This window comes from Caretta caretta, chromosome 14, assembly GCF_965140235.1.
Source record: "Caretta caretta isolate rCarCar2 chromosome 14, rCarCar1.hap1, whole genome shotgun sequence".
Classification (NCBI taxonomy): domain Eukaryota; kingdom Metazoa; phylum Chordata; order Testudines; family Cheloniidae; genus Caretta; species Caretta caretta.
In genome coordinates, this window is record NC_134219.1 from 44,091,157 (window position 1) to 44,106,152 (window position 14,996).

At 51.9% G+C, this 14,996-nt stretch overlaps 1 pseudogene; it reads left to right on the forward strand.

The window, feature by feature from the left end:
* The first annotated feature begins 731 nt into the window (after positions 1-731).
* Positions 732-14,752, forward strand: LOC125621651 (serine/threonine-protein phosphatase 1 regulatory subunit 10-like; annotated as a pseudogene).
* The last annotated feature ends 244 nt before the right edge of the window (positions 14,753-14,996 follow it).

Sequence of the window (14,996 nt, forward strand, 5' to 3'; positions counted from 1 at the left end):
TACCTGGCAGTGCCTAGTTACACAGCAAATATCCACACACAAGCCCCGCCCTTCCTGTGCGCACACTGCTCCCAGCTTCCACTGGATTTATTAAAAAGAGAGCAAAAACAACCAGGAGTCCTTGTGGCACCTTAGAGACTAACAAATTTATTTGGGGATAAGCTTTCGTGGTTCTAGCCCATGAAATAAATTGGTTAGTCTCTAAGGTGCCACGAGGACTCCTGGTTGTTTTTGCTGATAAAGACTAAAACTGCTTGTAAAAGCAAAGTCAAGCGGGCCTAAACTCTGATCAAGATAACTGTGTACATAATAAAAGGACGGGAGGGGTGATGAGGAAGTTCCAAGAAATGCAATTGCAACAGCTAACCATAAGAAAGCCATGACCCGCAACAACAACAAAAACCCCACCTGTTTAGACTGGAAAAAACTTGTTTTTGCTGTGTTACTAACAAGGAAGTTTCAGAGTAGCAGCTGTGTTAGTCTGTATCCACAAAAAGAACAGGAGTACTTGTGGCACCTTAGAGACTAACAACTTTATTAGAGCATAAGCTTTCATGGGCTAAAACCCACTTCATCAGATGCATAGAATGGAACATAGAATGGAACATTCTACGCATCCAGTGAAGTGAGCTGTAGCCCACAAAAGCTTATGCTCTAATAAATTGGTTAGTCTCTAAGGTGCCACACGTCCTCCTGTTCTTTTAACAAGGAAACATTAATGAGGAAGTGTGCTCATCTGGATGTTGCTATAGATCTAGCTAAGCTTCTGTGTTCTTTTTTTCTTTGTGGAACAGCTTGAAGCGTTGCTTCTCAGCTGTCTCTCCCTGCATGCTTGTATTATAGTAAAGGAGTCTCAGACTGTTCTGATCTAAACACAACGCGCGGTTAATTTCCACAACAATTTCTGGTGCCACCGAACTGGAGGGCTGCGGACCATTCCCCACAGGACCCAGGCGCCATCTGAAAGGTGAGAGACCTTTTAAATCTCTATTTTGGGTTTCTGGTGGAGGACTGCCCATAGGCTCTGGGTTTGGGTGAGTTGCGTGCTGGATCCAGACCCTTTTGCTGCCAGACACTCCTGACGCCCTCCTGTATTGCCCCGGGAAGAGCCACAGGTGCGGCTAGGTAGGACTTTGTTTGTTTGTGTGTGCCAGTGTGAGTGAGGGTCACAGGAAGACACCCAGAGCTCTCTGTGAAGCCCACAAGCTCATGACCTGCGATGTCTCTAAAGCAAGCCCTGTGACTGCAACTAGTAGGGCCAAAAAAAGGGCCCTCCCCGAGGCAGGCTGGCTCTGCATGGCCTGACCAGTGAGGGGCCTGGCTGGGCCTGGGATTGTGTGACCCTATCCTTTTCCCCATCCTCGGACAGTCCATGAGCTCTGTTCAATCCTTTGGACTAGAGTAAGGAGCATTATCCGCTCCAGAACCAAGATTGGGGGAGACGTCCTTTTCCGTAACCTCTTTCCTCCCTTTCCCCTCCCCGCCTGAAGGCTGTCTATGAGCCCCTGACTGGTCTGACCATCTTGCCTGAAGCATCCGAGTAAGCTGCGCCGTTCTCTCTGAGACTAGCCGACGCTCTTTGCTGATAGGAGGGTGTAGGAGGGTCATGGACGTCCTCAATAAGCCTTTCCTGTGTGAGTGACCCGAGTGAAAATGGGAGGTGGTGGGTCCAAAATGATCCCCATCCCACCAAAAGGCACACCCGTATACACACACATTACTGTCCTTTCACTTGCAAGGTTCTGGAGAAATGGAATCTGGTATACCAGAGATGACCCAAAATTACAGTTTCCCTCAGAGGAAAGTTTTGACCTTGACAAGATTGTGCACCTCAGAGGCGCACTTCTAGCCAATAAGGTCAGGCAAGGCCAGTTTAATGCATATTTCGATTGGTATGGAGAAATGGAAAAACGGCGCCATGAATCTCCAATGAGGAGTCTTAAGGACTCCCAAGAGAAACTTAAAATACAATTAAGAGAGGAAAAGAGAAATTGGCTATTCCCCAAACCTCTGCCGGCCAGCAGACATCTCTCTACCCTTCAAGACCTTTTCAGGGTACCTCATCGGCTCCATCCAAAGATCTTATAGACTTATATACGGACTGCAGACAACTGGCTGCCCCTGCACCACCTCCACAGGCAGACCTCAGGCCAGAGGCACCAAGTCCCAGCCCGGTTCAGCCCAGGCGGGGCTGTTCGAGTGGCCACCGAACAATCACCACCTCCGCCATATAACCAGGAAGCCGACTCCACCATCCCGGGTTCCCTAGCCTGGGCAGAAACGCCACCATAGGCTTCTGTTTTCCCACCTATCGGAAGTCCAGTCAGACCCGTAGAGGATTCGATCCTGTGACAGATGAGCCGACTGGAAGAATTAAAGAGGCTATGAATTTAACTGGGCTGGCGAGGAATACTAGGCACCAGAGGCCCTTCATGTCCACTCCTCACGGGATGTTTCCCTTATGCCAACTCCCGGGCATAAGTGCCTCGGGTGGGGGAACCCTAATGTCTGTACACGCACCCTGGTCTCCCACAGATTTGTATAATTTGACTGAAAAAATTCCCAAAATAAGAGAAGACCCTGTTAAATTCCAAGAAGAATTAAGAACAGTCATAAACTGTTACAACCCCACCTCGGCAGACCTAAACCAACTCCTAAGAGGAGTTGGACTGCATTTATCAGGAAGTCCAGTGGCCCGCGGATGAGCCAGGCCACAAGCAGGCACAATTAAATAGGCTTAGAGAGAAACTGTTGGAAGTGGTTCTCACAGTCTGCCCCCAAAAAACAGACTGGGTCAAAGTTAGTGCTTGTGAACAAAACAAAGGCCAAAACCCTGCTGATTACATGCAGCGCCTTAAGCAAGTTTTTGAAAGACACTCAGGCATAGACAATGCAGAGCAAGGTGCCAAACAAGCCGTGGGAGCTGCTTTTGTCCAGGGACTCAATCCATGGCTGGGAGACCAATTAAAATTGGCATGGTAGACTGGGAAGGAAAAAACCTAGCTGAGATTTTAGCAGCTGCCCAACATTACCACCGCCAGTTGGAAAAGAAAAAGGATGCCCCTGAAACTAAGTGAATGGCCCTCCAGGTTGAGAACACACAGGGACCCCGCAACAACCGCCCATCACGGGGAAAAGGGGGAAGGCCAAACCGAGAGCCCCAACATCCACCTTCCCAGGAACAAAGTAATGGGGCTTGTCACTATTGCAAGCAAGTAGGCCACTGGAAAAGTGAATGTCTCTACCATCCTGGCCAACCCACTTATCCTGCCTTTCCACCCCTGCTCCCTTGCTCCCTCAAAGCTGTTAGGGTAGCCAGGAGACTGGTAACATCATCGCTTCGCTTATTCCTTTGGACCAAACTGGACCATATGTAATCTGCATGATGAATGGCACTCCTTCCTCTTGCTTGCTAGATACTAGTAGGCGCTTCGCGATCTACTCTCCGCACCAGTGACTTCCCCTCCCTCCCTGTGATTGCTGAGATAGTAAATGCAGCCGGGGTGGGCAATACTCCTCTTCCCCACCCCGTCTCTTCACCTCTGACCATCTCCATCAGTCCTCTGTTTGGCCAACATGCTTTCCTCCTCAGTCCTTGTTCACCTGTTAACCTTTTGGGAAGAGACTTGCTGTGTAAATTGAAATGTACAATCTATTGCACCCCAGACAGCATGTATTTGGACATCCCTGGTCACAGTCACAATGAGGTCCTAGCAGTCGTACAGATGGATGCTCCGAGGGAGGAACCAGACCCCAGCCCTTCCTTGTTGCTGGCCAAGGTCCCTCCCTGCTTGTGGTCTAATCATGCCAATGAGGTTGGATGCATTGGAACTGCCCAACTGGTCAGAATTCACCTAAACCCAGCAAAACCCCTTCCCAGAGTGCAACAATCCCCTCTCTCAAAGCAGGCCGAGGAAGGAATCAGGCCAGTAATCACTTCCTTAATCCAGCAAGGGGTCATTGTTCCTCCGGTCAGTGAGTGTAACACCCCCATTTTACCTGTAAAAAAAACCTGGCAAACAGGCTTGGTGTTTTGTCCAGGATCTCCGTGCTGTCAATGCTGCTGTTCTCCCCACTTTCCCTGTTGTCCCTAACCCTGCTACTATCCTTTCCTGCATTTTCCCTTCTGCTACCTACTTCACAGTTGTAGACCTCTGCTCGGCTTTCTTCTCCATCCCTATTCATAGGGACAGCCAGTATCTGTTTGCCTTCACCTACCAAGGCCTTCAATATACTTCGACCAGAGTACCCCAAGATTACACCGAGTCACCCACCTTGTTCTCCCAGATCCTCAAAAGGGATCTTAATGACATCAAATTCCCAACGGGGTCCATTCTGGTCCAGTATATAGATGACCTGCTTCTGGCGTCACTTTCGCTTGAGGCTTCTATAACCGATTCCCTTGTTTTTCTACAAGCTCTAGCCCAGAAAGGCCACAAAGCCACACTAAACAAAGAGACAAACTCACCGTATTTGTGGCTCTGATTCCTGAGTGTGAAAGGGTTCCCAGGGTTGCCCTGGGTCTTGCTTTGATTTCCAGGCAGCATTCAGATCTCAGCCACAGCACGGCTGGCTCTGGAAGGAGGGGGTGAGTGCAGATGGGCAAATGGGATCAGCCTCCGCCTGCCTGTCCCTGGGGGCTGCCGAGGGAGTCCAGAGCAGCTCATTCTTCAGGTGATGCCACCAGAGGGCTCCTGATGTTGCTAAGGGAGAGGGGTTTACACTGAAATGGGGGAAAATCCCCCAAAGTGGCTCCTTTGATTCTGCTCTTTTTCTAGCATTTGGCTGAGAGATGCTGTTACTGGGAGGGTCTGAAAAGCCTGGGAGGAATCGGGGGGTGACATGAACTCCAGCCCCTTCTGTAACCTCCCCCATCACCCCTCTCGCGCCAACAGGCTAAGGAATTATGTCCACATTTCGCTCCAGATCGTCCCGTCTTCCAGGAGATGGGGAAGGGAAATGGCTGTGATGGAGCCAGCTCAGGTAGGGGATTTTCGCTTGTCAGGAGGAGGGAGAAGCAGGGAGGAGACAGGGTGTGAGAAACCCGCTGATTTTCTGAGTAGGCCCATTGGCGACAGTGCGGGAGAGGGACATTCACCCATGTGGCAGGGCAGGGGTAAATCCCTTTAGAGCCCTGCCAAAATGCTGGCTGTGGCCTGCTTTCTGGCCAGGAGGCCAGGGGCAGTCTCAGGTATCCAGCAGGGAGTCCAGCTGCAAGTCCTAACTGGGGGCTGGCTCAGAGGAACATGCTGAGCTAAGTGCTGACAGCTGGCCTGAGGCACCAGGAGGGCTATAAAAGCCCTGGGCAAATCTCAGCTCAGAGGCTAGCCTGAGAGGAGACAAGAGGGCTGTTTTGCTGTCTCCTTACCAAGTAAGGAAGCCTCAAAAGCCAGGAGACGCTGGGGTGGGTCACTATCTGTCAGGGGATCTGGGAACTGCACGAGCACTGTAAATAAAGACACTTGGGTGAACCAGCAAAAGAAGGTGTGGAGGGCTCTTTATTACTCCAGCCCAAACACAGGGTGCAGGCACCAGAGGGTGGAAACTTCTGTGGACCCTGTGACACTGGGGGCTTGTCTGGGATCTCCCTAGTCACTGCTATTTGTGGCTGCCATGTGGGAGACCTTGAAGTGGCTGGTGAGCACTGTGTAGGAGATCTAGCAGGCAGACAGACAGGCCCTGATGATGTGGCAGGAGGACCAGCAATGGGCCCTTCAGGAGCTCATCAGGGAGCAGTCGGCGGCCTAGCAGCAGATGCTACAGAGGGCGGTGAGTCTGGCACCCGGGGATGGAACCAGGCTGCCAGGGTGGGGGCTTTGCAAGATGGGCCCCACGGACAACCCCGATGCGTTCCTGGGGACATTCGAACAGGTGGCCGGTTGGGAGCAGGCAACTTGGGCCTTGCGGCTAGCCCCGTACCTGGCGGGGAGACTACAATGCTGTAAAGGCTGCAATGCTGGACTGGGTAGGACTCTCAACCGAGAGATCCTGTCAGTGAGTCCACTGTGGCCCAGGGCATTTGCCTAGAGATTGACCAATTGGGCCACCTGCTGGCTGAGGCCCACAGCCCAAACCACGGAGGAGGTAATGGATCAGATAATCTTGGAACAATTCCTCCTGGGGCTCCCGAACCCAGTGCAGGTCCAAAGACATCAGCTGTCCCAGGTGGCAGATGCCATCCGGCTAACAGAAGAATATGTGGAAGCAGAGGGGCCCAGGTGGGTGTTGAAGTCCACCAGATGCTGCCCCCAAGAGGGGGTCTGACCTGGGGCCCACCCGCAGTCGAGAACTGACTTGTTGGCCCAGGCCATGAGAAACAGGACTGTCCACAAATGGAGTGTGGGCTGGTGGACTTTTGTGGGTGGACTGGGGGATGGAGGAGATCGGGGAGACAGCCCTTAACTACGATACCAGTGTTAGTGGGGAGCCCCGGAGGGGGTTGGTAGACACCACCTCCACCAGCTCACTGGTGCAGAAGGGATTAGTTAAGCCTCACTGGGTGATTCCAGGGGCAAAAGTGGCCCTGCTGTGCATCTGTGGGGACACCCGGAGGTATCAGATGGCCCAGGTGCCTAGGGAGGCTTAGGGGCGCTTCTGGTGGCAATGGGTAGGATTAGTAAAGAACTTGCCCTACCCTGTTCTACTGGGGGGCGATTGGGGACCCCCATTGGGTGAAGCCCAGAGCCGGCATGGGGAGCCGGAGGAAGGGGGCAGGGGGCACCCAATAGAGGGAGCAGAGGTGGGTGAAGAGATGGTTGAACCCCAACAAGTGCAAGGACCTCCCCCCCCCCCCCCCATGCGGTACTGGGGGGAGAAGGGAAACAAAACTCCTAGACAACAAGCTGAGCACCTCAAGGAGTGCTGGCTATGTGGCACCAAAGGACCCTCCGGGCAGGAGTGTGGCTCCGGGCGGCCCTAGGGAGATAAAGACCAGGGAACTGGGGAACAGAACCCAGAGGGGGGCTACCCGGGCCAGCAGGCGCCGCCAGACCAGGTCTGTGGTCTCTGCCATGCCAAGGGGCATACAGGAGAGGCCTGCCCCTACCGGGGATGTGGAGGAGGGCCTGGATGTCCCCAGGAGGCCCCACAGGACCCCCAGCCGGGGTACAGGCACTCCCACCGAGGGCCGGATTCGTCCCCCCGAGGAGGGGCAGGGTGAGCCTGGCTGCTCCTTAAAGAGAGGAGGTGTGTGGCAGGGCAGGGGTAAACCCCTTCAGAGCCCTGCCAAAATGCTGGCTGTGGCCTGCTTTCTGGCCAGGAGACCAGGGGCAGTCTCAGGTATCCAGCAGGGAGCCCGGCTGCAAGCCCTAACAAGGGCTGGCTCAGAGGAACATGCTGAGCTAAGTGCTGACAGCTGGGCTGAGGCACCAGGAGGGCTATAAAAGCCCTGGGCAAACCTCAGCCCGGAGGCTAGCCGGAGAGGAGACAGGAGGGCAGTTTTGCTGTCTCCTTACCAAGTAAGGAAGCCTCAAAGGCCAGGAGACCCTGGGGGAGGGTCTGCGGGTCACTATCTGTCGGGGGATCTGGAAACTGCATGAGCACGGTAAATAAAGACACTTGGGTGAACCAGCAAAAGAAGGTGGGGAGGACTCTTTATTACACCAGCCTGAACACAGGGTGCAGGCATCAGAGGGTGGAAACCTGCGTGGACCCTGTGGCAGCCCATTTTGTAAACAGGACAAACCCCCCATGCACAGGGCTGGAGCCTGAACCCACTGGCCAGACGCTGCTGTGAAATACGAAGGGAAGCTGTCGGGATTCCTGTCCCCGTCCCCAGCTCAGAGCCCTGCTTCCCGTCTCAGCCTGTGGCTGGCAGGCGTGTGGGAAATTAGAAGACCCTGCCCTGCTCCGTGTGCTGGGGGGACAAGGAGCTCTTACCTTCTCCGCCCCCGAAGCCTCCTAGCTGCTCTGAACAGTAGGGGTCTGATTTTGCTACTCTGGCCCTCCCAGAGTTTTGAGTTTTTATTTCCTTTCCCTGTGAATAGCGGGTTTGTAGCTGGGGCAGCAGATGCTGAGCGGGGGACTCTTGTTTCAGGAGCCGGTGACCTTCAAGGACATAGCTATTTATTTCACCCAGGGGCAAGGGGCTCTACTGGACCCCGCTCAGAGAGCCCTCTACAGGGACGTCATGCAGGAGAACTACGAGATGGTGACCTCGCTGGGTAAGGGATTCCCGTCCCCTCGGTTATTAGAAGCTGTGGGTCTGCGTGTCAGACTCTGGTCAGGTTCTTCCCTGGTCAGTTAGATCAGAGGTGAACAGGTTCCATAATGCACAGCTGCCGTGAGAGAGACTTGCATCTCCCTGCCCTCTCCAATGGGATACTGGTGTCAAAAGTTAATGGACATGCGAGCTCATCCTCATCCCTCCAGGTTTCAAAGGAACAGAATTCATTCATTGTCCTGTCTGTATTGATTCCCAGTCAGACACAGAATCCCTGTTCACCTCCCTTCTTCGAAATAGCTCCAGCCATGGGGAGGGCTCTGGGCTCTGCAGGTTTAGAAATAGGCAGAGGTTTAACGCCAGAGCTGGGTGTGCGTCAGCCAGTCCCCTAGAGAGCACAGATCCTGGGAACTCCTAGTGAGGGTGTAAAAATTCCTGTCGCCTCCCCAGACACCTGCCTCCCCCAGGACGGCTCAGTGACCATGTTCCTGTCCTCTTAGGTTCCATATTCCCACCCGCACAGCACAGGGACAGGTTAAATTCACATAGCGCCCTTTGTGACAGACACTCCCCTAATGCTCCATGAACCCTGTGTGAAGAGTTCGGTCACAGAGACCCCCTTGGGAACTGTACCTGATGTGCTGAAATGACCACTGAGCCTGTTTTCCCTGCTAGCTTGGGAAAAGTACCCTCTAGTTGAACCAGACATGCTAACCTGCTTCAGCACAGATTCAGGGTCCAGGCCATGCCCCCAAGCTGCAAATCTTAACTGAAAACAACACAGCAAGATCCCTATCTCCAGTTACCCAGCCCCAGTCGGATCTAAATCCCATATAAATCCATCGTGCTTTGTATAAAGGTTATATAGGGTAACTTCCTAAGTGTTCGCCCTCTTTATCACTAAAAGATAGATATGCACAACTCGTTTGCCCTCTCCCAATCAGTAATAATTACTTACACTGGGTTTATTAATAAGCAAAATGTATTAAGTATAAAAAGTCGTGGTTTTAAGTAATAGACAGAACACAAAGTCACAAAGCAAAATAAAGCAAACATGAAAGGCTAAGCTTCATGCACTAAGAAGCTAGTTATTTCTAGTAAATTTCTTTCACAGACTAGACTTATTTCTAATCTGGGCCCAATCCCTTCCCCTGTTCAGTATCTTAGTTCCAGCGGACATCTTGGGTGATAAGCAGGGGTCTCCTCACCTAACTTTAAATATAAGAATGATACATACATCCAAATAGGAAACCCATATTCAGTAAGTTACAACTTTTCCAATGATACTTTATGCAAAAGGTCCCCTTTAAGGTATGTTCCAGTTATGTCATATTCATATTGATAAGCGTATTTTCAGCATATGGCACACCCTGATCTGGTCTGATTTCACTCCTGCGCAGGATTTCCCATTCCCAAACCTGAGCTGATCGTCCGGCTGGAACGAGGGAAAGAGCCGTGGGTGTCCAATCTTCAGGCCTGCGAGGAAAAAGAGGTCTCAAGAGGCACCCACACAGGTGAGGACTGACACAGAAACCATCTGGTGAATGAAGGAAAAAGTTGAGAATCCCAAAAATGTGATGTGAGTAAGCACCCTCACTTCTTCCTCCTCTCACCCAGGACAGGGCTGTAGTCAGCAGATATCGTTCATGCCTTTCCACCCACCCTGTTAGCTGCAGCAGTTTCCTTTCCAGGTTTCCTTCCCTGTGAGTGCTTGGGTGAGAAGTGGAGGCAGAATCCAATTGCTCAGTCTTTGTTGGGTTTTCCATTGGTGCTATTCCTCTTTCTCTCCAGCACAATGTCTCCTGTCTGGATTGTCTCTCTCCCAGCAGGTGATGAGCGAGTGAGTGAGAATGAAGAGGAGAATCATGGTGCAGAAGTTCCTGGTAAAGTGGAACCACAGGAGACCTTTCTGGGAAGTGCTGCATGGAATTTTTCCCACTGCTTGGAACAGGGAGAACCCTGGAAAATGTCACAGGTCCGAGAGGCTGCTGGGAAACCACCCAGGGAAGAAAGTGGATGAATCTATTAACTGGAAGAGGTAACGAGGATCCCAGAGTGCAGCAGACAAATCCCAAGGAAGAGACACCCTGGCACTGGCTGCAGTGTGGGAAAAGATTCATTCTGAGCTCACAGCTTGGAACACATCAGACAATCCATACAGGAGAGAAACCTGTATGGTTTCTGTATGTTCTGTATGTTCCAAGTTGGATAAAGCAAGTATTTGCATTTTGGTTTAATTTTTTTATTTGGTTTTAAATTAGGCTGTTATGGAGAAATTAAACCCAACCATTTTAGTTACAATACAAACACCACAAGACAGGATGTGGAATGCAAAATACAATTTTTATTGTGCCAGTAGATTTATGGTATTTTTGGGGTTGCTTTTTAGCAAGCATTAGATTTTTGGGTTTTTTTGAAAGACAAACATTTTTATTTTTTGGGGGGGTGACAAGTTATTGCTTAAAATTTTTTTATATAAATACCCTTGTTGATTGCAGGCAAAACAGAGGAATTACCCCCATATTTTTTGTATTTGTTCTATAGGCAGGCCAAGTTTTAGTGGCTTCTACCTTTATTAGTTAGGTAATATGAATTAAGCCAGATGCCTTTTGGCTTGCTTTGGATTTAAAGCCATGAGCAACTTAGACTTTTACTTAAAAGGGCCAGCATTCACTTTTATCAGAGTTTTGATTCCTTTTTATTTTTAATTTTTGCTTTTAAAACACACAGTGATTTGAAAAGGAAAACACCATTTATTGTAGCCCCTTGGTGCCTAATAGGATTGTATGTTTACATTTTTTTATAATATACATTGCAAATCGTTTTCTTTTTTAACTTTTTTATATTGCTTTATTTTTAGATAACTGTACATAGATTACATTCCCTTTTATACATTTGGGGCGGTTCCAATCCACACAAGAGATCCACTTCCTGGACACTACAGTGCTAATAAATAATGGTCACATAAACACCACCCTATACCAGAAAGCTACTGACCGCTATTCCTACCTACATGCCTCCAGCTTTCACCCTGACCACACCACATGATCCATTGTCTACAGCCAAGCTCTGCGATACAACCGCATTTGCTCCAACCCCTCAGACAGAGACAAACACCTACAAGATCTCTCTCAAGCATTCTTACAACTACAATACCCACCTGCGGAAGTGAAGAAAAAGATTGATAGAGCCAGAAGAGTTCCCAGAAGTCACCTACTACAGGACAGGCCTAACAAAGAAAATAACAGAACGCCACTAGCCGTCACCTTCAGCCCCCAACTAAAACCCCTCCAACGCATTATTAAGGATCTACAACCTACCCTGAAGGATGACCCAACACTCTCTCAGATCTTGGGAGACAGGCCAGTCCTTGCCTACAGACAGCCCCGCAACCTGAAGCAAATACTCACCAGCAATCACATACCACACAACAGAACCACTAACCCAGGAACCTATCCTTGCAACAAAGCCCGTTGCCAACTGTGCCCACATATCTATTCAGAGGACACAATCACGGGCCCTAATAACGTCAGCCACACTATCAGAGGCTCCAGAATAACAGCCATGTTAGTCTGTATTCGCAAAAAGAAAAGGAATACTTGTGGCACCTTAGAGACTAACCAATTTATTTGAGCATAATCTTTCGTGAGCTACAGCTCACTTCATCGGATGCTGTATGTAGGAGAGTGAGTTTGTGTGTGGGGGGGTGGAGGGTGAAAAAACCTGGATTTGTGCTGGAAATGGCCCAACTTGATGACCACTTTAGATAAGCTATTACCAGCAGGACAGTGGGGTGGGAGGAGGTATTGTTTCATGATCTCTGTGTGTATATAATGTCTGCTGCAGTTTCCACGGTATACATCTGATGAAGTGAGCTGTAGCTCATGAAAGCTCATGCTCAAATAAATTGGTTAGTCTCTAAGGTGCCACAAGTACTCCTTTTCTTTTCACTTATGAGGGTTACCAGAGTTATTTCCCATGAGGCTTGCCACCTGGACAGAACACATGGCCAACTGGTCGCTGCATTTCTCCTCTGGGTGACCAATCCCAACATAAAAATCCTTCAGGATCCTTGCAGATAAGCCCCACACATTTCCATAGTACCTCATCAGCTTGCTGTATTCTGCTAACCTGAGTTTTGCTTTTCCATAGGGTTGGAAGTAGAGACTCCCTCACTGGTTCCTTTAAAGAAGAACCCCAATGCTGTAGTGATGTCTGAAAAATACAACTTGAAGCAGATGCTGATAAAGAGGCAGAGGTTGGTCTGAGCGTCCCGCCCTGCTCTGGGGAAAGTGTCCAGACCTTGGGCCTGTGGCTTCCTCTGTCTGCCTCACCTTTCCACTCTGTTCCTCAGTCCTCGGAAGCACTCTGTGTAGAATTGGGAGGCAGGACTCCTGGGTTCTATCCCTGGATCTGGGAGGGGAGTTGGATCTAGTGGGTTAGAGTGCGGGGAGGTGGGAGGCAGGACTGAGTGCTGAGGGGATTTGCCTGAGGCCCTGTGCGTAGTATGGGCCCAGCATTGGTAACGTTCCCCTAAGCCACCCCTGCTTACCCTTTCAGCCCCCTGCAAAGCAGCTCCAGGGTTGTGCTGTGCTTCCTATGCTCTTCACGCCAGATCGCCACGTGAGCTGGGCTTGCCTGTTCCTTGCCTGATCCCTTTCCTGGGCCATGGCCTCAGTACCATGTCTGCTTTTCCCTCTCACAGCATGTCCGCCCCCTCTGGAGACAACCCACCAGTAGAGAAGAAATACAAGCCTCTGAACACCACCCCCAACAGCACCAAGTAAATCAAATTCAAGATCATCGCCGTGCAACGTGAGTACATGGAGTCCCTGGTAGTCAGGATGCCTGGGTTCGGTCCTCATCATTGGGCGGTGAGTGGGGTCTAGTTGGTGAGCGTAGCAGAGCTGCAGGAGTGGGACTGAGTCAGGATTCCTGGTTTCTACCCCTCGTTCTGGGAGGCGAGTGGGGTGTAGCATGGGGGAGGGGCGGGATAACACATGAAGTTGCAGGTGCTTGGAGCATTCAGTTTGTGAAACCTCTTTCTTCCCTCCCCCCATCCCCTGCCACAGCAATGGGGAGCTTGGGTTTCCTGGATGCCCTTAACTCTGCCCCCATCCCAGGGATCACGATCAAAAAGAAAGTCTTGTCTCCTACGGCAACCAAGGTACAAACATCTCTGGGTGTGGGGGAGGGAGGCTGAGAGGCAGGACTCCTGGGTTCTGTCCCCAGCTCAGGGGGTGGGGGGTCTGGTGGGTTAGAGCAGGGGGCTGGGAGGCAGCACCCCTGGGTTCTGACATCAGCAATGAGAGGGGAGGGGAATCTGGTGCAGGGGCTGGGAGTCACTGGTTCACTTCCCATTACGCTGATCCCACATTTCTCTCTGTGTCCCAGGCGAGCCTGTTTGAAGGGAAGCCAGCCCCAGAAGCGAGCGCTGCTAAACCGTCCTCACCAGAGCCCACTACTGCATTCAAGCCCATGGAGGTGGATCGGCCCGGCAGTAGAGGTCCCAGACCTGATGGAGACCGGTAAGGATGGGGAAAGCGTTGAAGTCAACGGGTTCTGTTGTGCTAATCCTGGGCGGGTAGTAGGTGTCAGCCCAACACCCTGGCTGTGTTGGATCAGACCTGGTGTTGCCACCCAGGAGGCCGTAAAACCCCATAATGCACGTGGCCGGGCGTGCCATGCTGGCTGGGGTACAGCTGCCTTGGCGGAGGGGGCAGCCCCTGTGTCAGCTCAACTGTGGGGCTGGCAGGGCTGTCTTCACTGGGGGTCCTGGGTTGGGCTCAGGAGGCATTGGCGCCAGCTGGTAGATCCAGGCTCCGTGGGTGTGTTTGTCTGATTGCTGAGCCGCTCTGCGTCCCGTCCAGGCAGAACTCGGACGCCAAGCCACCCAAGAGTGCCGCTGGCTCCACGTAGCTCACCAAGAAGGGCAAGAAGAAGAAGACAGTGAGCTGGCCTGAAGAGAGCAAGCTGCGGGAGTACTTCTACTTCGAGCTGGACGAGACTGAGCAGGGTGAGTACTGGGGAAGGGGCCTTTCCCTCTAGGGGGCACCAGCTCCAATCCGGCACTTGGGGTATGGGACATGGGGCCTTTCCCTCTAGGGGGCACCAGCTCCCATCTATCACCAGGAGACTGGGTCATGGGGCCTTTCCCTCTAGGGGCTGCCAGCTTTGCTCCGGCACCAGGAGACTACCTGGATTCTGCAGGTGGGAAAAGGGGATACGAGGCCTTTGAACTCCGATTATGGAGTGGGGGAGGAGGGGGGTGTCACCCTTCCCATCGGCTGTACGGCAGTGGCCTGTCTGTCCCCTGACTAAACCCCTCCCTGTTTCTTCTCCCCCCGGCAGTCAAGGTGAACCAGACCAAGGACTTTGGCGAGGCAGCCAAGTGGGAGATGCTGAAGGATAGGGAGGCCTTTGAGATGGCACGCCGGCTCAGCCACGACGCCATGGAAGAGGTGGTGCCCTGGGTTTACCCCAAGCTCATCGACCTGCCTAGCCCCCGGTGCAGCTGGGCAGCGGCAGCCGTGAGCAGTTCATCCAGGCTGAGAGGGAGAAGGGCGTCCTGCAGGAGATCTTCCTGTCCAAGGAGAGGTGGGCGTGGCCCTGGGGAGCAGTGCGAGGGGTTGGAAGGATACTGGGGGCAAAGCCGGGGCACCATTTCCCAGTTGCGCAATGTAGGCTCTTTGTCCCCCTCTAATGGCTGCACCATGCAACGACCAGTGTATCAAATTTAAGGCCACCCACCTGAATTCAGCATGGCTCTGTCCCTCTCTAGCAGCATATGAGCCGGCTGCTGCCTCTGAGCCTGTTGACCTGGTGGTTAGATTCA